The 23,464-nt window shown below is 48.4% G+C and overlaps 1 protein-coding gene across 6 annotated transcripts in view; it reads left to right on the top strand.

Annotated features, from left to right (window-relative positions):
• OSBP2 (oxysterol binding protein 2) overlaps positions 1 to 23,464 on the top strand; it is a 221,185-nt gene that overhangs the window by 66,832 nt on the left and 130,889 nt on the right. Inside the window, exon 1 of one of the 6 annotated variants that reach the window (XM_015150166.3) lies at positions 10,206 to 10,350. The exons of the other annotated variants lie outside the window; for them this stretch is intronic. The gene's annotated coding sequence lies outside the window, so the exon portion shown is untranslated. Of the gene's footprint in view, positions 1 to 10,205; positions 10,351 to 23,464 lie in introns of those variants that run through there. 6 annotated transcript variants of the gene reach the window in all.

Genomic DNA, 23,464 nt, shown 5'->3' with positions numbered 1-23,464 from the left:
TTGGACCTGGCCTTTGAGGAGCTCACTGTTTGGGGCTGAGGAGAGACTCGTGTGGGCAGCACAGGTACGCTGGCCCATGTGGAGGAGAGAAGAGCTGTACCTGGGGTGGAGTAGGCACCTCACCTTCTCCCTGTGCCCCTTGCCTCACACCCCACCCTGCTCTGTAGCAAGCTGTCTTACCCTCCCCACGTCCTTTGTGTCACCTCTGAGGGCTCTCCCTTGTCCTTAGGGAAGCCTGTGTGCTGTGCTGTGCTGTCCTGCCCTGCCGGCCTCATGTTGGGGGTCTCCATGGGTGTCTGACTCCTCCACCTGGAGCTCCTCTGCATGGACGTCCTGCCGCTGTGCTGGGGCAGGGGGTGCACCTGTCCAGCCCCCGGGCTTCTGGATCAGCTTTGGTCATTGCCTCTTGGGGCTGCCTTTGCCCCACCTCAAAGCCTTCGCTTGCCATATAGCTGTCTGCTGACTACATCTTCCTATCCCCATCACTGATCTTCCCCACATCTGTCTTCAAGCGCATACAAACTCCCTGTCCTCTGCTTTCTTCCTGTGTACCCCTTCCTGCTGGGCAGCCTCTCCTCTTTCTTGCGAGGACCCTATCTTCCTGACCTCTTGGCTTTCAGCACATGCATCTCCAGTGCCCTCGCCAGGATCAGCTCACTTGTGTCCCCCTGTGGGCATCTTGTCAGCTGCGGAGGAACAACATCTATAGCTGTGTAGGCCGTGGCCACTAAACAGTCATGCTTTACACCCACTGGGCATGCCAGACCCAGGGGGCGCTTAGAGCAGAGAGGGTGTGGAGCTCTGGGCAGCTGATGTCTGGGACCTCAGATGATGTCCTGGGTCGTAGTTAGGGGACTTCCCTGCTGGTCTGGAGATATCACCAGAGAAACCAGAGCTCACCACAGGACCAAGCAGCCTTTCAAAACAGTCCTTATTATCAGATTCTCAATTCCTTTCTTATCCTTTATTAGAAAAATTCATATGAGGAAGGGCATGGAGTTTTCTGTCGTTCTGATGAGGAGTCAGGCAAACCCAGGACTGTGTGATCGGCTGGCTATTCAAGCAGCTTCCAAAGTGTAGGCCTCCTTTGACTTCGGGAAGCTTTGTCTTGTTTCCAGCTGCCATCTGGTGGCTGGATTGAGGCCCTTCGGAGGGCATGTTGAGTCAGCCAGGGCTGGCTTGCTCACCTGTCTTTTTAAACTCCCCGCGGGGTCATCGGAATGTGGGACCTCTGGGGAGAAGAGTCCAACCAGAAGGAACTTCTACCTACGCAGCCCCCACCCTCCAAGAGGGGCAAACTTGGCCCGGGGACTGGTCGATTGTGCCCCTCCTCAGCGTTCCCCTCCTCATGCCTCTCATTCTTCCAAATCCTGGTGTCTTGGTGCCTCTGCTAGGATTGCACCCCACCCATCTCAGCCCTCAGGTCCACCAGGGCCCTTGGCCATGGAGCTTGTCCTCAAACCCTGGGCCTCATTCCCTGGTCAGCATGCCCTTGCATCTTCAGCTATGCCTTAGCGTGCAGCACCAGTTCCCACGCAGCCTGACCTCACTAGGCCCTGTCCACCTCTGCCCCACGTGGCCACCTCCAGACCCTGTGGGCTCTGGCTCAGTAATCTGAAAGTCAGAAGCGCTTTTCTGGCCACCAGAGCAGTTACCCTTCCAGTGCCCTTCCAGATCTGACTCCTCCAGGCGGCAGTCGCGTTTTTCTTTTCCTTTCTCACTTGGCCTCACCCTGTGGTTCACCCCTGCTGGGGTGAGTTCTTCCTGTCTCTCCTGGTTGTCCGGCTTCCTTCACACCTGTCTGTCCTCTCTCTAACCATGGGGCAGCCCAGGCACTAGACAGGTCGGGCCCCAATCCAGACTGTGTCACTTACAAGCTAGGTCCCTCTGCCTCTGTCTCCTCACCCATAAAGTGTATGTAGTGATAAAGACCTCTTAGGAGGCCGGGCGCAGTGGCTCAAGCCTGTAATCCCAGCACTTTGGGAGGCCGAGACGGGCGGATCACGAGGTCAGGAGATCGAGACCATCCTGGCTAACACGGTGAAACCCCGTCTCTACCAAAAAAATACAAAAAATTAGCCGGGCGAGGTGGCGGGCACCTGTAGTCCCAGCTACTCGGGAGGCTGAGGCAGGAGAATGGCCTAAACCCGGGAGGCAGAGCTTGTGATGAGCTGAGATCTGGCCACTGCACTCCAGCCTGGGCGACAGAGCGAGACTCCGTCTCAAAAAAAAAAAAAAAAAAAAAGACCTCTTAGGGGCCGGGTGTGGTGGCTTACACCTGTAACCCCAGCACTTTGGGAGGCTGAGATGGGCAGATCACAAGGTCAGGAGTTTGAGACCAGCCTGACCAATATGGTGAAACCCCATCTCTACTACAAATACAAAAATTAGCCAGGTGTGGTGGCGTGCACCTGTAGTCAAAAAACCTCTTAGAGTTGTCAAGAGGGATAAATCAAATCATGTTACAAACTGCCCAGCAGTCACTGGAGTGTGGTGACCACTCAGCTGACGGCAGTGACATTGTTGGTCTTTTGGTGATGACCTGTCAGTTCTGCACCTTCTACCTTCAGGCAGGGGTGATAGGGTCCTCTGCTGAGCACACGTACATATGCTATGCAGCCACGTTCTGCAGTGACCCTCCAGCCATGCAGACCACACTCGTCAAACCCAGGGTATCTGCTGGGCCTTGATCAGTACCTGTCCCCTTCGTGTGAGTCCCCCACCACCCTTCTCTCCCATCTCCCAGTGGCTCTAGAAGTCTTTGCTACTCTGTGTATTTTCTTTTTTTTTTTTTTTTTTTTTGAGACGGAGTCTCACTCTGTCGCCCAGGCTGGAGTACAGTGGCCGGATCTCAGCTCACTGCACGCTCCGCCTCCCGGGTTTACACCATTCTCCTGCCTCAGCCTCCCGAGTAGCTGGGACTACAGGCGCCCGCCACCTCACCCAGCTAGTTTTTTGTATTTTTAGTAGAGACGGGGTTTCACCGGGTTAGCCAGGATAGTCTCGATCTCCTGACCTCGTGATCCGCCCGTCTCGGCCTCCCAAAGTGCTGGGATTACAGGCTTGAGCCACCGCGCCTGGCCTACTCTGTGTATTTTCACTGCTACCTCCTGCCACACCACAAAAGATCTTGCTTCCTCATGCATAGAACAAAACCAGATCCACAGCCTGAGCCCCTCAGCTTTCTGCCATCACACTTACGCTCTCTGCATCCCCCCTGCCATGTGAATCCCAAATGATTCTAATAGAGACATTTCTGCCCTTTGCAGTAGTGCCCAACTTCAAAGGGTGATTTTCTCCATCTTGCTGGGGGAGTTGGTTTTATCGCTGTTTTCTTTCTTTTTTCTTTTCTTTTCTTTTTTTTTTTTTTTTTTTTGAGACAGAGTCTTGCTCTGTCGCCCGAGCTGGAATGCAATGGCACGATCTCGGCTCACTGCAACCTCCGCCTCCCGGGTTCAAGTGATTCTCCTGCCTCAGCCTCCCGAGTAGCTGGGTCTACAGGTGGGCCCCACCATGCCCGGCTAATTTTTGTATTTTCAGTAGAGACAGGGTTCCACCATGTGGGCCAGGCTGGTCTCAAACTCCTGACCTCAAGTGGTCTGCCCGCCTCGGCTTCCCAAAGTGCTGGGATTACAGGCGTGAGCCGCCGCACCCAGCCTTATCACTGTCTTCTCTCTCCTGTAGCCTCAGCCTCTCTCCTGGCCTCTTCCCACTGCATATGAACCCACCACTCGCTACTTTGAAACTGTCCTAGCCAAGGTCTCAGGTCACTTTCCAGACCTGGCAGATGACCAAGAAGTGAACCTGGGTGTCACCTTGAGTCCTGCCCTCCCTGATCCATCATGTGCATCTTGTCAGTAGATCCTGTTAGTGCCAGACCTGAGCACTTTCACATCTGCCCACTGCCCTCCATCTGCCTGGCCTCCAACCCAGTTTCACTACCCGACCTCCCAGATTCTGGACAGCAAGAGTGAGTCTTTTAAAATTCAGTTCTGCTCGGTTCCAGTTCCAGGTAGGATTAAGTGAGAAGGTTTCACTCTGCAGCTATGAAACGTGGACAGGGCCGGGCGCAGTGGCTCATGCCTGTAATCCCTGCACTTTGGAAGCCTGAGGCAGGCCAATCACTTGAGGTCAGGAGTTGGAGACCAGCCTGGCCAACATGGTGAAACCCCGTCTCTACTAAAAATACAAAAATTAGCTGGGTGTGGTGGCGCACATTTGTAGTTCTAGCTACTGGGGAGGCTGAGGTGTGAGAATCACTTGATCCCAGGAGTAAGTGGTTGCAAATAGCCGAGATGGCACCACTGCATTCCAGCCTGGGTGACAGAGTGAGACTCTGTCTCAAAAATAAAATAAAATGTGGACAGAACGCACAGAGCAGCTATTTGAGCACCCTGAAAATTAAGTAGCCACAAGCAGACTGGAGAAGACCAGAATCTGCGGTAACACCAAACAGGTGGTGAGGTTACAATTTTTTCCCTCCAGTGTCTTCTAGAGTGGACTGAGGGGAGACCCAGAAGTAAGCAGACAGATAAAACTCCTGGAGAAGCCCTCTAGTTCAGGTTCAAGAAGGAAAGGGTCCCCTGGCAGTGATAGAAGTGGCAACGAGAGGCCCGCAGGTGTCAAAAACTCAGAAGAATCCATCCATGCCAGTAGGAAGAGCTCTAGTACCAAGAGGTGAGGCAACCCCCATTACATTTTTCTCTCACTCTTCCTACCACTTAGCCCCTGAAATAGGTGCAGTGGTGGGAAGTGGGCAACCAGAGGACTGAAACAGAGAGCCTGAGAGAACCAGAAAAAAACAGGAGATTGCAGAGAGAGAACACCTTGGGAAAGTGACCCCCATAACGTTGTTTTCATGAACTCCTGGCTTCACATCCAAGCTGCACATGGATGGATCTGATCCTAAACAGCGTACTAAAGATTTTGAGAACTGAACTTAAAGCTACATGAATACCCACGTCCCTGTGGCCACTGACTGGCACACATGTGGGACAGATCCAACTAGTACTGCAAAGGGCCAGGCATGGTGTAACCTGGCACTTTGGGAGGCTGAGGCGGGTGGATCACTTGAGGCCAGGAGTTCGAGACCAGCTGGCCAACATGATGAAACCTCATCTCTACTAAAAATGCAAAAATTAGCCAGGTGTGGTGGTGCACACCTGTAATCCCAGCTACTTGGGAGGTTGAGGCAGGAGAATCACTTGAACCTGGGAGGTGGAGCTTGCAGTGAGCTGAGATTGCACCACTGCACTCCAGAGCAAGACTCTGTCTCAAAAACAAAAACAGTACTGCAAAGGCTTTGAAAATGGAACAAACAGTGAAACCACCACCCAGAGAAGGCTGGTCCCTACGTGTGACTTTAACCCAACTTATCTGATAGACTGCTAAAATGAAAATATCAAATTACCAACATCAGGAATGAAATAAACAATTAATAGCACAAACAAACACAAAAGGACAATACTACAAAAACATAAAATAGATTTAAAAAATACATAAAAGGAATGCTACAGACAACTCTGCTGACAAATTCGACAACTTGGATGAAATGAACCAATTCCTCAAAAATCAAATTCTAACATTCGCCCAAGATCAAATCCATAAACTGAATAATCCTATAACTATTAAAGAAGTTGCATTCATAGTTTAAAACACTTCAAAAAACGAATCTTCAGGCCTCTATGATTTCACAGGTAAATTTTATCAAATATTTGAAAAAAGAATAACACTATTTCCACACAATGTCTTCCAGAAAACAGAAGAGGAGTGAGTAATTTTCTTTTTTCTTTTTCTTTCTTTCTTTTTTTTTTTTTTTTTTGAGACAGAGTCTCACTCTGTCGCCCAGGCTGGAGTGTGCAGTGGTGCAGTCTTGGCTCACTGCAACCTCTGCCTCCTGTGTTCAATCTATTCTTCTCCCTCAGCCTCCTGAGTAGCTGGGATTACAGGCATGTGCCACCATGCCCAGCTAATTTTTTTGTATTTTTAGTAGAGACAGGGTTTCACCATGTTGGCCAGGGTCATCTTGAACTACCGACCTCAGATGATCCACCTGCCTCGGCCTCCCAAAGTGCTGGGATTACAGGCGTGAGCCACAGCGCCCAGCTTTTTTTTTTTTTTTTAGACAGAGTCTTGCGCTGTTGCCCAGGCTGGTCTCAAACTTCTGACCTCAAGTGATCTGCTCGCCTCAGCCTCCCAAAGTGCTAGGATTACAGGCGTGAGCCACTGTGCCCGGCCAGGAGTGAGTAATTTCTAAAGCATTTATAAGGACAGCATACCCTGATAACCAAACTGAACAAAGATAGTACAAGAAAAGAAAACTTCAGACCAATATTTCTTATGAGCATAGATGAAAACATCTTCAACAAAATGTTAACAATTTGAAACCAGCAATATAATAGAATAGTGATCCACGATCAAGTGGATTTCATGCTGGAGTGCAAGACAGGTGCAAGATAGGTTCCGTATTTGAAAATCAATATATGGGGCTGGGGGCAGTGGCTCGCACCTGTAATCCCAGCCCTTTGGGAGGCCACTGCAGGCAGATCAGTTGAGATCAGAAGTTCAAGAGCAGCTTGGCCAACATGGTGAAACCCTGTCTCTACTGAAAATACAAAAATTAGCAAGGCATGGTGGTGCACCTCTGTAGTCTCAGCTACTTAGGAGGCTGAGTCAGGAGAATCACTTGAACCCTGGTGGGGGCGGAGGTTGCAGTGAGTGGAGATCACACCACTGCACTCCAGCCTGGGCAACAGAGCAAGACTCTGTCTCAAAAAAAGAAAAAGAAAAAAAAATCAATATAAATGGAATCACAATATTAACAATCTAAGAAAAACTACATTATAATATCAATTGATACAGAAAAAGGCATTTGACAAAATTTAACATCATTCATGGTAAAAACTCTCAGCAAACTGGGAAATTCCTCCACCTGATTAAGGGCATCTTCAAGAAACTGACATCATATGTAGTGATAGGAGACTGAATGCTTTACCTTTCCCCCTAGGATCAGTAAAGTCAAGGATGTGCATGCTCACCGCTCATATTCATCCTTACACTGGAAGTCCTAGCCAGTATTATAATGCAAGAAAAAAGAAGTCAAAGGCACACAGATTGGGAAGAAAGAAACAGAGCTATCCCTATTTGCAAGTGACGTGATGGCTGTGTAGAAAAATCCCAAGAAGGCCAGGCGCGGTGGCTCACGCCTATAATCCCAGCACTTTGGGAGGCTGAAGTGGGAGATCACGAGGTCAAGAGATTGAGATCATTCTGGCTAACACAGTGAAACCCTGTCTCTACTAAAAATACAAAAAAATTAGCCGGGCATGGTGGCAGGCGCCTGTAGTCCCAGCTACTCAGGAGGCTGAGGCAGGAGAATGGTGTGAACCCGGGAGGTGGAGCTTGCAGTGAGCAGAGATCATGCCACTGCACTCCAGCCCGGGCGACAGAGCGAGACTCCGTCTCAAAAAAAATAAAGAAAAAGAAAAATCCCAAGAAATCTACAAAAATATTTTTAGAGTAAGTGAGTTTAACAAGGTCACAGGATACAAGGTCAGTATGTAAAGGCCAATCATATTTCTGTGTACTAACAATGAACAATTGGTAACAAAAAATTTTTAAAAATCACTTACAATGACCCCATGAAATACTTAGATATACACAAAACAAATAGAGTATCTGTATGTAAATAGTGTTAAATACTGATGAAATAGAAGACCAAAATAAATGGAGAGACATACAATGCTCATGGATCAGAAGATTCAAGAGAGTAAAGACATCAGTTCTCCCTTGACTGGTCAGTAGCTTGAATGCAATTCCAATAAAAATCCCAGCAGGACATTTTCTCAGCATAGACAAGCTTATTATAAATTTATATGGAAAGATAAAGAAATTAGAATAGCTAAAGCAACTTTGAAAAAGAAGAATAAAGTTGGAGTAATTACCCAATTTTAAGACTTACCACAAAGAAACAAGACAGTGTGATGTTGGTAAATACCATATAGATTAATGAGATAGACATATACATTAATGGAACAGAATAGAGAGTCCAGAAATGGGCCCGCACAAATAGATGGCTTTTGACAGCAGTGCAGAAACATTTTAATTGAGAAAAGATAGTCTTTTCAACAAGTAGTGTTGGAACAATTGGACATCCATATGCAATAAAATGAATCTTGATTTATACTTCTGATTTATATACAATTTAACTCAAAATGTAAACCATACAACTATAATACTTTTACCTGTAATCCCAGCAGTTTGGGAGGCCGAGGCGGGTGGATCATTTGAGACCAGCCTGGGCGATATGGCGAAACCCCATCTCTACCCAAAATACAAAAATGAGCCAGGCGTACTGATGTGCAACTATAGTCCCAGCTACTTGGGAGGCTGAGTAAGGAGAGAATCATTTGAACCTGGGAAGCAGAGGTTGCAGTGAACCGAGATTACACTACCGCACTCCAGCCTGGGTGACAGAGTGAGACTCCATCTCAAAAAAATAAAAATAAAATGCAATTTGGATTTATGTCTCTTCTCTGGCTCCTCTTGTCCTCTAGACCCATCCAGCTTCTGCTGTCTTCACTGGCACACCATCTTGCTGCCAGCCAGCATGAATGCTGTACCTCTTGTTGGCAAAGTCTGTTCCCAAGTATCCAGTCCCTTCCCACACCCTATTTTCCTTAAATCTGTTTACCCTCCAGGAAGAGACCATTCAGGAAAGCCTTCCCTGAGCCAGCCTCCTGCTTGGGCCAGATGTTGGCTCCCAGGTGTTTGCTCCTCGGCTCCGCCCCTTGAACATGGTGGCATAGCAGTTAGTCTGAGCATGGGCTTCCTAGAGCCTCAGAGTCCCTACTTGTCAGTCCCTTAGAAGCTTCAATTCTGTGCTTCCCAGAATCCCTTCAATCAAAGATTTCTAAGTCAGTGGGAGCAGAGATGCTAGAGCCGGCCTGCCTGAATTCAAATCATGGCTCCCACACTTACCCACTATGTGACCTTGGACAAGTTGCTTGCTGTCTTTTGCCTCATTTCTCTCCTTTGTAAAATGGTTTCATGATAGAACCAACTCTTAGAGGTACTATTAGCTTAGATAATGTGTGAAGAGATCTTGGCACATGGCTTGGCAAATGCTCGACTAAAGTAAGCTGCAGTTATTGATAGTCGCTTTCGCAGCTTTAAAGTAATACAGGTTCCCAAGTCCCCTGCCCTGCTGAAACAGAATGAGAATGACTTTTGGGGGCAGGGAGTACTTGTATTTTTCTTCAAAAGCTCCTTGAGTGGGATTGGCAGATTCAACAAATAAAAACACAGGTTGGAAGGGCGCAGTGGCTCACACCTGTAATCCCAGCACTTTGGGAGGCCGAGGCAGACAGATCACTTAAGTCAGGAGTTTAAGACCAGCTTGGCCAACATGGTGAAACCTGTTTCTACTAAAAATACAAAAATTAGCCCGGCATAATGGTGCACGCCTCTAATCCCAGCTACTTGGGAGGTTGAGGCAGGAGAATCGCTTGAACCCAGGAGGCGGAGGTTGCAGTGAGCTGAGATTGAGCCACTGCTCTCCAGCCTGGGCAACAGAGTGGCCAAAAAGAAAAAAAACACCCCACAGGTCACTCAGGTTAATTTGAGCTTCAAATACAAAACGAATAATGTTTTAGGATAAGGATGTCTCATGCAATATTTGGGTAGTGTTTATACTAAAATTTATTTATTGTGTATCTGAAATTCAAATGTAACTGGGCATCCTGCATTTTATCTACGAGTATTTAACCCTATCCTGGGGGACCTCAATACCCAGCCCACTCTGGGTCTGTGTTCCCAACTCCCTGGTCCAAAGGCAAACCTCCAAGTCCAAAAAGAGAGAGTATCCTTTTACTCAACACAGGGGGGCGCTAGAAGATGGCTTGTTCGCTTTCTTTTCTGTAACTCAGTGTCTAGGGAAGCACCAGCAGGTTGGCTGGCTTGCAACAAATCTCTCCGTACCTGTGAGTCATTTTCCGATGTTCAGGTCTGTAAGAAGCTGATACAGAGTTGGCCACCTCCCTCTTGGGTCTTCCCTTCTGGGGGGCTAACCTAGAGCCTCAGGGGCTCCTCTGTTCTTGCTTCTCCCCTAGGCTCACCTGCCTTCCATTGATGTCATAACTCTATTCTGATATCACAGCCCCAGCCCAGCACTTGGAATTATCCCAGGCAGCCCAGGTTCTGCCCTTAGAGCAACTAAGGCAGGCAGTTGAGTGGGGCGAGGGGGTCGGGGGTGAGGAGGGGGCTGGGTGGCTGGTGGCCCTAGAGGCTGGCCCTAAAGAATACCTGGACAGCCTGCAATCCTATTGCTCCAAAATGAAAATCCTCTAAAAGGTAGGACTTCAAAGACTTTCCTCCTGTTCCTGTTGGCTGTGATCCCACCGAGGTGGAAATAAATCCCCCGGGAGTATGGCGTTGTTGTGGCTCTGTAAACAGCTCTCAGGAAACCTGCTGCCTGTGTGCCTGGGAATGTAAGTGGGCTTGGTCCACTCAACAGTCCTCTCTTCCCATTTGAAGGAAGAGTATTTCTTACTTGTTGTGGGAGTCATTCTTTAGTGCTTGGAGAAGGCCTGCAGATACTGATCCAGCTTGTTCTGTGGCCTCTGTCCTCACTCCCTAAGAAACTGGATGGGAACAGGCTTATGCTGTCCTCAGGACAAAGGGGAAATATAGGTGCATTCAAGCTATTGACCCTCAGACCCCTCGGTCCTGAGGAGGAGAGAAGCCCCGTCCTCCCAACTGGTCGGATGGTATAAAGAGCTCTCTTATGAACTCACTGAGTAAAAATTTGACTGGTATGGATTAAACAACAATAAAAGAAAACCCTGAATAACTTCCCTCTTGCTTTGATGGACATGAAGTCTTCCTGGGGGAGCATGTTAAAACTGCTAATTCCTAGGGCAGGACCACTGAGATTCAGATCCGATGGTCATATGGCACCTAGGAACCCCCATTTTAATTTTTTTTAATTTAATTTATTTTTTTTTTATAGAGACAGGGCCTCACCATGTTGCCCATGCTGGTCTCAAACTGCTGGGCTCAGGCAGTTTTCCTGCCTCGGCCTCCCAAATTGCTGGGATTACAGGTATGAGACACCCGGCCCTCCCCCATTTTTATTTTTTATTTTTATTTATTTATTTTTGAGATGGGGTCTTGCTCTGTTGCCCAGGCTGGAGTGCAGTGGTATGATCTCAGCTTACTGCAACCTCCACCTCCCGAGTTCAGACAATTCTCCTGCCTCAGCCTCCCGAGTAATTGGGATGACAGGCATGTGCCACCATGCCTGGTTAATTTTTGTATTTTTAGTAGAGATGGGGTTTCACCATGTTGTCCAGGCTGGTCTTGAACTCCTGACCTCAAGTGATCTGCCCACCTCAGCCTCCCAAACTGCTGGAATTACAGGCATGAGCAACTGCTTCCGGCCTTTGCCCATTTTTGTAATAAACATTCCACACAGGGCTCCTGCCAGCCCTCCAAGCCTCTCACTTTGAGAAGCACAGTCTGCTCTGTCAGACTCCCTGGATCGCTTATTGCTGCTAGCTCTCTTCCCCCATCTCCAAATTCCATGTTTTTCTTGGAGGGGGTTTAATTCAGCTTTACTCCACATATTTATTTAATGTGCTGGATGCAGGAAGACAAAAGTGATGGTGTAGGGCCCTATTGTTCATCAGGTGCATTGTATCTGAGTTTTTGGCCCCTGCCTTCTAGGCCTAGGTGCAGCCCCTCTCTCTACCTAAGAAAACCGCTTGTGTCTATATCGGGAGGGCTATACCCTTTCTTCATCAGAGACTTTCTCTTCATGGTTCTCACTCGAACTGAAAAAATGGAATATAAGCATGAATTATTGGTCATTAAAACTGATAGTGGAGCCAGGCATGGCAGCTTATGCCTGTAATCCCAGCATTTTGGAAGGCTGTAGTGGGAGGATCGCTTGAGGCCAGGAGTGCAGAGCAGCCTGGACAACATAGCAAGACCCCATCTTTCAAAAAAAAAATAGCTGGGTGTGGTGGCATGCACCTGTAGTCCTACCTATTCGAGAGACTGAGGTGGGGGGATCGCTTGAGCCCAGGAGGTCAAGGCTGCAGTGAGCTATGATCATGCCTGGGTGACAAAGCAAGACCCTTTCTCTAAAAACAAAAACAAAAAACTGGTAGTGGTGAAGGGCGTGGCTCATGGAAGGGATTGGTTTCTGTTTCTCTGGTGACCCTGGAATGAACATTGAATGGCACCTGGCAGGGCAGCCATAGCTCCTTGATCGCTCAGCAGCTCAAGGTGCAAATTCCTTCCTCACCGGCTGCAAATTTGGGCTTTCCCAACAAAGCCACACAGCTTTCTGAACAAATAAACATATCTAGGTTAGTTCATAGGGTTTTTAGTTACTGTCTTGCCTGTGTGCTCTTAAAGTTTCCAGCCCTTTGTATTTGGCAGTGTTCAGGCATTCAAGCCTGGAGCCAGTGTAGTGCCAGGGCTTCCCTCCACGCTCTTGGTCCGGTGGAAAGCAGGACGTGTCCTGGCACTTGGGTCTTGGTCTTCGGGTTGCAGAATGGAGGGGTTGACCTCACCTAAACCCTCCAAAAAGCAGATGGTCAGACTCTCTTCCCTTCAAACTCTTCTCTGCCCTGACTCACACCTGGGCCATTTCATCCCGTGAGACTGAGGGAGGAGCAAGGGAGTCCATGTTTCCCCTCCATGATGCCAGGACAGGAAGCTGGACTCAGTCTCCTTCACATGGCCAGGAAGGGGAGTACCTGACTGCCCATCTTGGTTTTGGGAGAGAGAAAAACCAGTGCCCAGTCTAGGAAATGAGGGTTTGGGGGATTGTGATAAAATAGAGGACAGGACTCTGCAGGTCAGGGACAGAGGTGCATCCCGAGGGCTCACTGCAGGCAGGGCCAGGTGGCTCACTGTTTGCAGCTTTAGCTGCACCTTGGATATAGTTGCTGCTCCGTAAACGTGTTGATTGACAGAGGCACAGGTGAAAACCTCAGAACAGTTGGGCTTAAGGATGCTTAAGTTGGGCTTAAGGATGCTAAAAAAAACTCTGGGACAGGATTTAATTTTTTTTTTTTTTTAACTGTTGTTATTATCAGCCTGGCCAACACAGTGAAACCCTGTCTCTACTAAAAATACAAAACAAAACAAAACAAAGCAAAAATTTAGCCGGGCATTGTGGCACGTGCTTGTAATCCCAGGCACTCTGGAGGCTGAGCCAGGAGAATTGCTTGAACCTGGGAGGCAAAGGTTTCAGTGAGCTAAGGTCACGCCACTGCACTCCAGCCTGGGCAACAGAGCGAGACTTTCTCTCTCTCAAAAAAAAAAAATTGTTGTTGTTATACAGAATAAACAGAAGTGAACAGAAGATTCTCGGGAATCGTTACATACCTGTCATCCAGATGCCACAGTTACCAGCTACCAGCTCATGGCCAGTCTTGTCTCTATGCCTCCATCCTCTTCCTCTATCTAAATCATTTTGAAGCCCATTGCAGAGGTCATAGCATTCCATTTGTTAACATGTCTGGATGTATCTTTAAAAGATCAGAATTCAGTTTTGTTTTGTTTTGTTTTTTAACATAACCAAAGTGCTATGATCATATCAACAAATTAACAGTGGGTTGGAATAAAGCTTATTTAAAGGAGGCAGTCCTCTCCCTGTCTTAGAGAGTTTGCGGGAAGTAGAAAAGGGAATGCAGAGGGCTGGGAAAGGGGCCGCACATGTGCTTCCAGCAGCCAAGCTGGGCTCTGTTCAGTTCAGAGAAACCAAAAAGAGGTTAACAGCTCTCAGATGGGAGAGGATCCGGCCCTTCTCAAGGAAGGAGGGCTGGGCATTGGCAGGATGTGGTCTTCTGACCCTTGGCTTCATCAGGGGCCCTGCAGGGTAAAAGGTGAGGGGTGTGGGTTGGGGAGTTACTAATGGGAGCACAGTCAGTTCCCAGGTATCCACATTTGGAGGAGGAAGAGTCACCAGAAAGTAACAGGAAAATGATGGTCTTGTTCTTTAGGAGGTGTGAACAATTTGGATTTGGAAGTGACCCTATGACCCGTACAGATGGCTGCGGCTTACCCCTGAGAGACCTGTATAAATCAGTGCTAACTGATAGAGGCCCAGGGTAAATGGGTCACCTGTGAGTTTGAATGCATGTGCCGAGCTCAAAGGAGATTGATGTTCAGTTCTCAGAGAAACTGAGTTGGATTTTCACACTGGGGGTGACAGCGTTTGTTCTGAGCCCCTCCGCATGGGACTTTAGCCGGCCACCCAAGCCCAGGAGCCAGCCCAGAAGTGGCCACCTTATTTCAGTAGAAAAGTAGGCGTTATGGAATACGCCTCTGGGGGTGGGAGTTCTTCTTATGAAGAGGTCTGAACATAAGAAAAGTGGTTGTCTATAGTTTAAAACATTCTTGCAGCCGGGTGTGGTGGCTCATACCTATAATCCCAGCACTTTGGGAGGTGGAGGCAGGAGGATCACCTGAGCTCAGGAGTTCGAGACCAGCCTGACCAACATGGTGAAACCCCGTCTCTACTAAAAATACAAAAGTTAGCTGGGCGTGGTGGCATATGCCTGTAGTCCCAGCTACTCGGGAGGCTGAGGCAAGAGAATTGCTTGAACCGAGAGGTGGAGGTTGCAGTGAGTCAAGATCGCACCATTGCACCCCAGCCTGGGGGACAAGAGCAAGAAACTCCATCTCAAAAAAAAAAAAAAAAAAAAAAAAAAAAAAAAAAGCATTGTTGCCATTAAGGTAATTTAAGCATCATTTTCCTGCCAGGGCAATTACCTTGATTACTGATTGTTTCCTTTGTAACTAGAAGGCATAATAGCACTTTCCTTTGTAATTATCAGATTGGAGAAGTTTATTCTTTGTTGCCGTTTAGGTGTTAACCTTCACGTGGATCCGTGGGCATGAGCACCGAACTCTGATGCAGGCAAGGCTGTCAACTCAGGATGTCACTAATTCTAGAGATGGAGGGTCCTGGGGTCCAGACCGGATGCCTGACCTAAACCCGAGGCTGGCAGGACTGTGACATTTCCCTGGATATCCCCTGCATTTCACTTTGTGAGTTTAAGCTTTGACTGGAGATGGTCATGGAAAGGTTGAGGCTGAGTATTCTGGGCTACAGAACTAGAAGGCTGGGCCCTGAGGTGGCCCCTCGGTCAGTTTGCTGAATCACAGTACCATGCCTGGTGGTATGAACAAGTATGGCTTAGTAAAAGGGACACAAAATGTGGGATCCTGGCATTGCTCTTGAGTCACTATGTGACTTTGGACGAGGCACTCTACCTCTCTAGGCTATTCTTTGCCCATCATAGGGACAAATAATGTCTGCATCATGAGATGGTTGTGAGAGTAAATAACAACAACAATAATATTTTTAAAATTAGGCTGGGCACAGTAGCTTATGCCTGTATTCCTAGCACTTTGGGAGGCTAGGGCAGGCACATCACCAGATGTCCAGAGTTAGAGACCAGCCTAGCCAATATGGCAAAACCCGGTATCTACTAAAACTACAAAAATTAGCTGGGTGTGGTGGCATGCACCTGTAGTCCCAGCTACTCGGGAGGCTGAGGCAGAAGAATCACTTGAACCCAGGAGGCAGAGGTTGCGTGAGTGGGGATTGCACCACTGCACTCCAGCCTGGGAAACAGAGTGAGACTCCATCTCAAAAACAAAAAAAAATGTTAAATTAAATTAAATAATACAAAACAAGTCTAGGTGAGAGGGAACCATGTGGAGCAGCCTCCAAATGCCAGTCATCATCACTACCATTCCAGGCTCTTCAGCTCAGGTCCTTAGTTGACAACAGATCTGTGTGTGATGGTCTTATGCTTGTGGGATGTCTTCTACCCACACTGGATACACCTGCATAGATAGTGATACGGTTCGGTTGTCTCCCACCCAAATCTCGCCTTGAATTGTAATTATCGGCATGTGTTGAGGATGGAGCCAGGTAGAGATAATTGAATCATGAGGTGGTTTCTCCCATACTGTTCTCGAAGTAGTGAATAAGTCTCGCAAGATCTGATGGTTTATAAAGGGGAGTTCCTCTGCACATGCTCTCTTGCCTGCCACCATGTAAGATGTGAATTTGATCCTCATTCACCTTCCATCATGGTTTTTTGTTTTTTGTGTTTTTTTTGAGATGGAGTCTCACTCTGTTGCCCAGGCTAGAGTGCAGTGGTGCAATCTCAGCTCACTGCAACGTCCGCCTCCCAGGTTCAAGCAATTCTCAGGCCTCAGCCTCCTGAGTAGCTGGGATTACAGGCATGTGCCACCATGCCCGGCTAATTTTTGTATTTTTTAGTAGAGACGGGGTTTCACCATGTTGGCCAGGCTGATGAACGCCTGACCTCAAGTGCTCTACCCGTCTCGGCCTCCAAAACTGCTGGGATTACTGGCATGAGCCACCGGGCTGGCTGCCTTCTGCCATGATTGTGAGGCCTCCCCAGCCATGTGGAACTGTGAGTCCATTAAACCTCTTGCCTTTATAAATTACCCAGTCTCAGGTATGTCCTTATTAGCAGCACGAGAACAGACTAATATAGATAGGGATCTGTTTTACTAATTAGTTTTTAAAAAATTATTTTTTCATGGTTTTCTATCCAGGGTCAATTGGTAGCAGGGAACAAAACCCCGCTGAGACTGGCTGAAGCACAAGTGGGGCCTGTGCTCAGGGTGCAGAAAGTGGAGCATCCATAGGGAGAGGTGTGTCCGCAGCTGCTCTCTCTGACACCCCCATTTCTGGTTCTCTCCCGGTGTCCCCTCTGTGTCCTTTCCCTCTGTAGCCTGGCTTCTTTGTTCCTCCGTAATTTCGTTTTGTAGCTGGGCCTGGCCTGGCCTGGCTCTTGCCTGGCCTTGTGGCTGCCATCTCTGGCTCCAGCTTCAAATTCTTGGATGAGAGGCTCTGGCACAGCTCAGAGCAGGCTCCCTGCCCTGGCCCGATCCAGCATGGTCAAAGCAGGGCAAGGTCATGCCTGAGGGGCTCCATGTCCACTGAGGCTGCCCCCTCACCTGTGTCCAGCCCAGGCCAAGGAACCATGGTGGGCTCAGACCCTCCTCTGGAGGGAGGCCAGGCTGACAGGTAGGCATGACAACCACAGATTGTGGAAGAGAAGCCTTGGAAGACAAGACAAGTTGCTGAAGGCACAGGCAGGAATCATGGAAGCTTCCAGAGGCTCCGGAGGGGCAACCTGGGGTGCTGGGCAGGGCCTGATGAGCACAGGAAGGGCTGAGTCCAGTGGAGGCTGGCTCTTGGCAGCACAGTGGTGGTCCCTGTCCATGTATGGTACACCTGAATACAGTGGCACCAGCAGCCCAAGGCTTCCATGTGGTTTCAGAGCCTTGGGCTGGTGTGAGCTACTGTACTCCTCTGTAGGGGCCACTGCCAGTGGGGGTGCCAGTAGGTGGGATCCAGACTGGCTTCCTCTGTCAGCCTAGGTTGCTTCCCTTGTTCTGTGGCCAGTGGTCTCGGGTGAAGGATATCTGTTTGCAACATGAGGTCCACTGCAGATGATTTGAAAACCATTGGTCCAGAGCTTCCACCTGAATCGGGATTGGCTGTAGAAACTGAGGCTGAGCTTGAAGGTGGGAAGGGCTCAGGCTTGGGCTCAGGCTATGGCAAGAGGCAGGACCTGGCTGTTTCATGATCTCCCTGCTCTCCACAGCTTGGAGCCAGTTCTCCTTCCATGGAAAGGACAGAGGCTGTGCTCCTCCACAGGCCTCAATGCCTAGACACAGAAGGAACATTCTCTCCAGCCCCCAGATGTTTGGTGCGCACAGTGTCATACCAGTAACCTGCCTTAGTCCAGGTGAGAGCAGAGAAGGGTACAGTGGCCATCAGGCAGCCGCATGTCAGAGAATCAGGCCAGAGACAAGCCCCTGGGGCAGGCTGTGCTCTGACCTTGCAGGCTGGAGTTGACAATTCACTGCGGCCTCAGGCACTGCCCTCTGGAGAGCCTAGGATGGATCCTGCAAGTTGCGACTCCCGTGGGTGAGCTCTGGTTTTAGTGACTGAGTGGTGGGTTTTCCCCCCCCACAGCAGCTGCCTTACATTTTTCTTTGGAAGACAGTCAGAAACACTTGACTGCTCAGAAATAAGATAGCCTCTCCTGAGGAACGAGGGTTTTCATTTTAATTAGGCTCTTCAGTCTTGGTACCGTGCCCGCCGTGGAAGACCTGCAGCCACAAATGAGCCCATCTCGCCTTGTCTCTGTTAAGCACCAGAAGCGGGGAGGCCAGGCTGGCCCGTGGGATGGATGTCTTGTCATGAGTGAGGCAGCTCTGTGTCATAGAGAACTGTGCAGAGATGTCTTGTGAGCTCAGCCAGAAGTGTCACCTTCAGGGCCTGGCCACAGGAGCCCTTGAGTCCTGCCTGTCCTAGTAGCAGCCCTGCTGGCTCTGGGCGAGCCTGGGACTGGTCAGGCCTGGCTTTGAGGCCACTCTGAGGTCTGGGTTTCCCTCTCCTCAGCTGAGTGATGTCTTCTGTGGCCTCTGCCTCTCTTGACCTCAGCTTCTTGGCTGTTAGCTGGCATGAGCCCCAGGTACTATGAGGTGTCACACACCACACAGGCAACGGCTGCTGTTTTAAATGCATTTTTTTTGGTTTGTTTGTTTTGAGATGGAGTCTCACTCTGTTGCCCAGGCTGGAGTGCAGTGGCGTGGTCTTGGCTCACTGCAACCTCCGTCTCCTGGGTTCAAGCAATTCTCCTGCCTCAGCCTTCCGAGTAGCTGGGATTACAGGCTGCCTGCCACCATGCCCGGCTAATTTTTGCCTTTTTATTATAGACAGGGTTTCACCATTTTGGCCTGGCTGGTTTCAAAATCCTGACCTTGTGATCCACTTGCCTCGGCCTCCCAAAGTGCTGGGATTAAAGGCATGAGTGACCGAGCCTGGCCTGTTAAACGCTTTTTTTTTTTTTTTAAATGGAGTTTCACTCTTGTTGCTCAAGCTGGAGTGCAATGGCACGATCTTGGTTCACTGCAACTTCCGCCTCTTGGGTTCAAGCAATTCTTCTGCCTTTGCCTCCCGAGTAGCTGGGCTTACATGCATGCGCCTGGTCTCGAACTCCTGACCTCAGGTGATTCACCTGCCTCGGCCTCCCAAAGTGCTAGTATTATAGGCGTGAGCCACCGTGCCTGGCCTGTTAAACACCTTTTTATCCAGGACACCCTCCTGACTCCCCAGCCCAGGTCGGCTTCCCATGTAGTGGGAAGAGTGCTATACGACTCCATGGCACCCACCCCAGTTGCACTGATTATTCACCTGTACACTTATTTAATGTTTGACTTCCCTGATAATCCATAACAACAGAAGGGTGGGGATTGTGACAACTGGCTTGCCACTGAATGCCCGGTGACTAGCACCCTGCTTGTCTCAGAGTAGACATGCTTGAATTATTTGTTGGAGGAATCAGGGGAGGGAAGAAGAGAGAGAGGACTGCATGAATGAATGAGTGTGAGAAGTGGGCGCTGGTGCTGTGGCCAGACACAGTGGTCACTCTGGTCCACAGGCTCTGGGTGTAGAGCCTCTGGGCCACTTGGATAAGCAGTCTCGGGGTCCTCACAGAGCCAGCTTGGAAGAGCAAGTCCTTCCAAAGGATAGCTCCGAGTGTGGGAGGCCAGGAGGGACTTCAGGGTGACTCCAGAGAGCTAAGCTAGAGAGGCACTCCAGCAGGGGCAGTGGAGTCCTTAGCAGGGGGCAGTCCAGGGGCAGTCACCATGTTAGCCCTCCAGCTGCTGTCATTTGTGTGAAGTGCAGTGGGGGCCAGGGATACTTGGCTGTCGTGATAACACAGGTGTCTGAGTTTTTGCCTATGCAAGATCAATGCTTAATGGTCTTCCTCTCCCGAGTGGAGGACTGGTGTCATGGGTGGTCAGGACAGTCCTGACCACCAATGAGATGTGGCTCATAAGAGAGAGAAGGCAAGGCTTGGACTCCCCAGGGAGGCTGGGCCCTTCCTTGGCTACTTAGCTGTGGTACCTGGGCAAGCCCACCAACTCCTCCAAGCTCTAGCTGCCTTGTCTCTAAAACAGGGACAGTTCCAGCCCTAGCCTACGTGACGACCACTGTGGGGACAAAGGAGTGTGTGCTGGCAAAAGGGTTGCCTAGGATCACCATTGGGGTAGCTGTCGTTTACAGGGATAGCCAACAATAAAGTTGGGCCCCTCTCAGATCCTCTGTGAGGTGACGGTGATTGTGGAGGGCATTGTCATTGGAGTAGGTGCCCAGGCATCGAGCTAGCCAGGTGGTTTGTGTTATGAATGTGCCACCACCTGGGGCCCTTCAGTCAGAATGCTAGGAGCAAAAGATGTGTCCCTAAACATTTCTACCTTTTAAGAAAACTACTTCAAGTTTTGTACAAATATTCAACGGAAAAAGAAAAGCACAGACCGTTCAAATCTCCTCAGATCTACTAACCCAGCAGTAATGACAGTTAAATCTTTACTCCAAGTATTCTGGACAATCTAGATATAGAATTTTATATCAATGGGATAATCCCGATGTTTGGTTTTATAACTGACTCATTAAACTTGACAATATGTTATGGACATTCCATGTCAGTGAGTATACATCTGTGGCACCACTTTTTCTAAAAAGATAAATTTTATTGTGTACTCTTAGGGCATTCAGTAGATAATAAAATGGTTACCAAACAATGAGTAACTGTGTGAGATGATAGCATCACTTTTTATAGTATTTTATTATGGAAAATATTTAACATTTCTATGCATGTAGATATACACATATATGGTCCAGTTCTCATCACTTAGCTTTCAATGATGTTCAATTATGGCCAATCTTATTTCATCTCAGCCCTATTTCCCCCCTGTTATTACTATTTTAATATTGTGATAAATACATACAACATTGAATTTTCCATTAAAGGCATTTAGTACATTCACAGTGTTGCGCAGCCATCACCTCTGCCTAGCTCCAGAACATTTTCATCACTCCAAAGGAAACCCTGCACCCACTAAGCAGTGACTCCCCATTTCCTCTCTCTCAGCCGCTGGCAACCACTAATCTACTTTCCCCGCTATTATTTTACAGCAAACCACGTCTGCGCACATTTCACTGTGCATTTCTAAAAAACCAGGACTCTTTTAAAAACATAAATTCGGCCAGGTGCAGTGGCTCATGCCTGTAATCCCAGCACTTTGGAAGGCTGAGGCAGGCGGATCACTTGAGGTCAGGAGTTCAAGACCAGCCTGGCCAACATGGTGATACCCCATCTCTACTAAAAATACAAAAAAACAAAACCAAAAAAAATTAGCTGGGCGTGGTGGTGAGTGTCTATACTTGGGAGGCTGAGGCAGCTACTTGGGAGAGGCTGAGGCAAGAGAATCACTTGAAGCTGGGAGGCAGAGGTTGCAGTGAGCCGAGATCGTGCCACTTCACTCCAGCTTGGGTGAAAGAGGGAGACTCTGTCTCAAAACACAAACAAACAAAAAAACCCATAAATTCACGACCACACTCCTACCTGAAATCACAATTCTTTAATATCATTGTTCAAATCCCTAATTATAAATGTCATTGTTTTGAATTTTTAATTTTTGTGGGCACATATAGGTGTATATATTTATGGGGTACATAAGATGTTTTTTGGGGGGAGGTTTTTTTTTTTTTTTTTCTGAGACAGCGTGTTGCTCTATTGCCTAGGCTGAAGTGCAGTGGTGCCATCTCGGCTCATTGCAACTTGCCGCCTCCCAGGTTCAAGCGATTCTCCTGCCTTAGCCTCCCGAGTAGTGGGACTACAGGCAGGCTGCACCACACCTGGCTAATTTTTGTGTTTTTAGTAGAGATGAGGTTTTGCCATGTTGTCCAGGCTGGTCTTGAACTCCTGACCTCTAGTGATCTTCCCACTTCAGCCTCCCAAAGTGCTGGGATTACAGGTGTGAGCCACTGTGCCCAGTCTCATTTTTCTTTTTCTTTTCTTTTCTTTTTTTTTCTTTTTCTTTTCTTGAGACAGGGTCTCACTCTGTCACCCAGACCAGAGTGCAGTGGTGTGTACTCAGCTCACTGCAACCTCCACTTTCTGGGCTCAAGCAATCCTCCCACCTCAGCCTCCCAAGTAGCTGGGACCACAGGTGCATGCCACCATGCCTGACTAATTTTTGTATTTTTAGTAGAGATGGGATTTCACCATGTTGCCCAGGCTGGTCTCCAACTCCTGAGGTCAAACGATCTGCGCGCCTGTCTCCCAACATGCTGAGATTACAGGTGTGAGTACTGCACCTGGCCTAATAAATATCATTGTTAATGGTGCATGATATTTCCTTAAATAGATATAACGTACTTCACTGAAACATTTTTGAAAATGTTTGCCAGTTCGTTCAGTTGCATTCTGGTTGTTGGCAGTATTTCTCTATTATCAACAGAAGGCACTGGGACAAGCATTTCTGTGCTCACATTTTTTTTTTTTTCCCTTTTTTTTTTTGGAACTGGTGTGGTTATTTCCTAAGGGTGAATTCTTAGAAAAGGGATGACTGGGTCAAGTGCATGCTTCACATTTTGATACTGTTGCTGAGTTATCCTCCATCAATGTTGTTCCAGTTTACACTCCCCTTGGCAGAAAATGTATGACTTAGTTAAGGGAAGATACTTCCTGGAAATATTCACATGTTAATCCTTTCCCCTAGCTCAAGTAAAAGTACCACTACTGCCCAAGACCATGGGAACCCCCCTCTTGCATCAGCATGACCTGGATGTGAGACCTGGAGTCAAAGGAGATCATTTTGGAGCTTTAAGATTACTGGGATTACAGGGCACGGTGTCTCACGCCTGTAATCCCAGCACTTTGGGAGGCTGAGGTGGGTGGATCATGAGGTCAGGAGATCGAGACCATCCTGTCTAACACAGTGAAACGCCGTCTCTACTAAAAATACAAAAAATTAGCTGGAAGTGGTGGCAGGCACCTGTAGTCCCAGCTACTCGGGAGGCTGAGGCAGGAGAATGGTGTGAACCCGGGAGGCAGAACTTGCAGTGAGCCGAGATGGCGCCACTGCAGTCCAGTCTGGGAGACACAGTGAGACTCCGTCTCAAAAAAAAAAAAAAAAAAGATTTGACTGCCCTACTCGATTTCAGATATGCATAGGGCCTGTGGCCTCTTTGTTTTGGCCAATTTCTCCCATTTGGAATGGCTGTATTTGCCAATGCTTGTACCCCCATTGTGTCTAGGAAGTAACTAACTTGCTTTGGGTTTTACAGGCTCATAAGCAGAAGGGACTTGCTTTGTCTCAGATGAGACTTTGGACTGTGGAGTTTTGAGTTAATGCTGAAATGAATTAAGACTTTGGGGGACTGTTGGGAAGGCATGATTGGTTTTGAAATGTGAGGACATGACATTTGGGAGGGGCCAGGGGTGGGATGATATGGTTTGGCTGTGTCCCCACTCAGATCTCAGCTTGAATTTCCACGTGTTCTGGGAGGGACCTGGTGGGAGGTGGTTGAATCATG

The sequence above is a fragment of the Macaca mulatta genome, chromosome 10 (genome assembly GCF_049350105.2).
Source record: "Macaca mulatta isolate MMU2019108-1 chromosome 10, T2T-MMU8v2.0, whole genome shotgun sequence".
Lineage (NCBI taxonomy): Eukaryota > Metazoa > Chordata > Mammalia > Primates > Cercopithecidae > Macaca > Macaca mulatta.
Note: the sequence above shows the minus strand (reverse complement) of the source record. Positions and strands in the feature narration are given on the sequence as shown.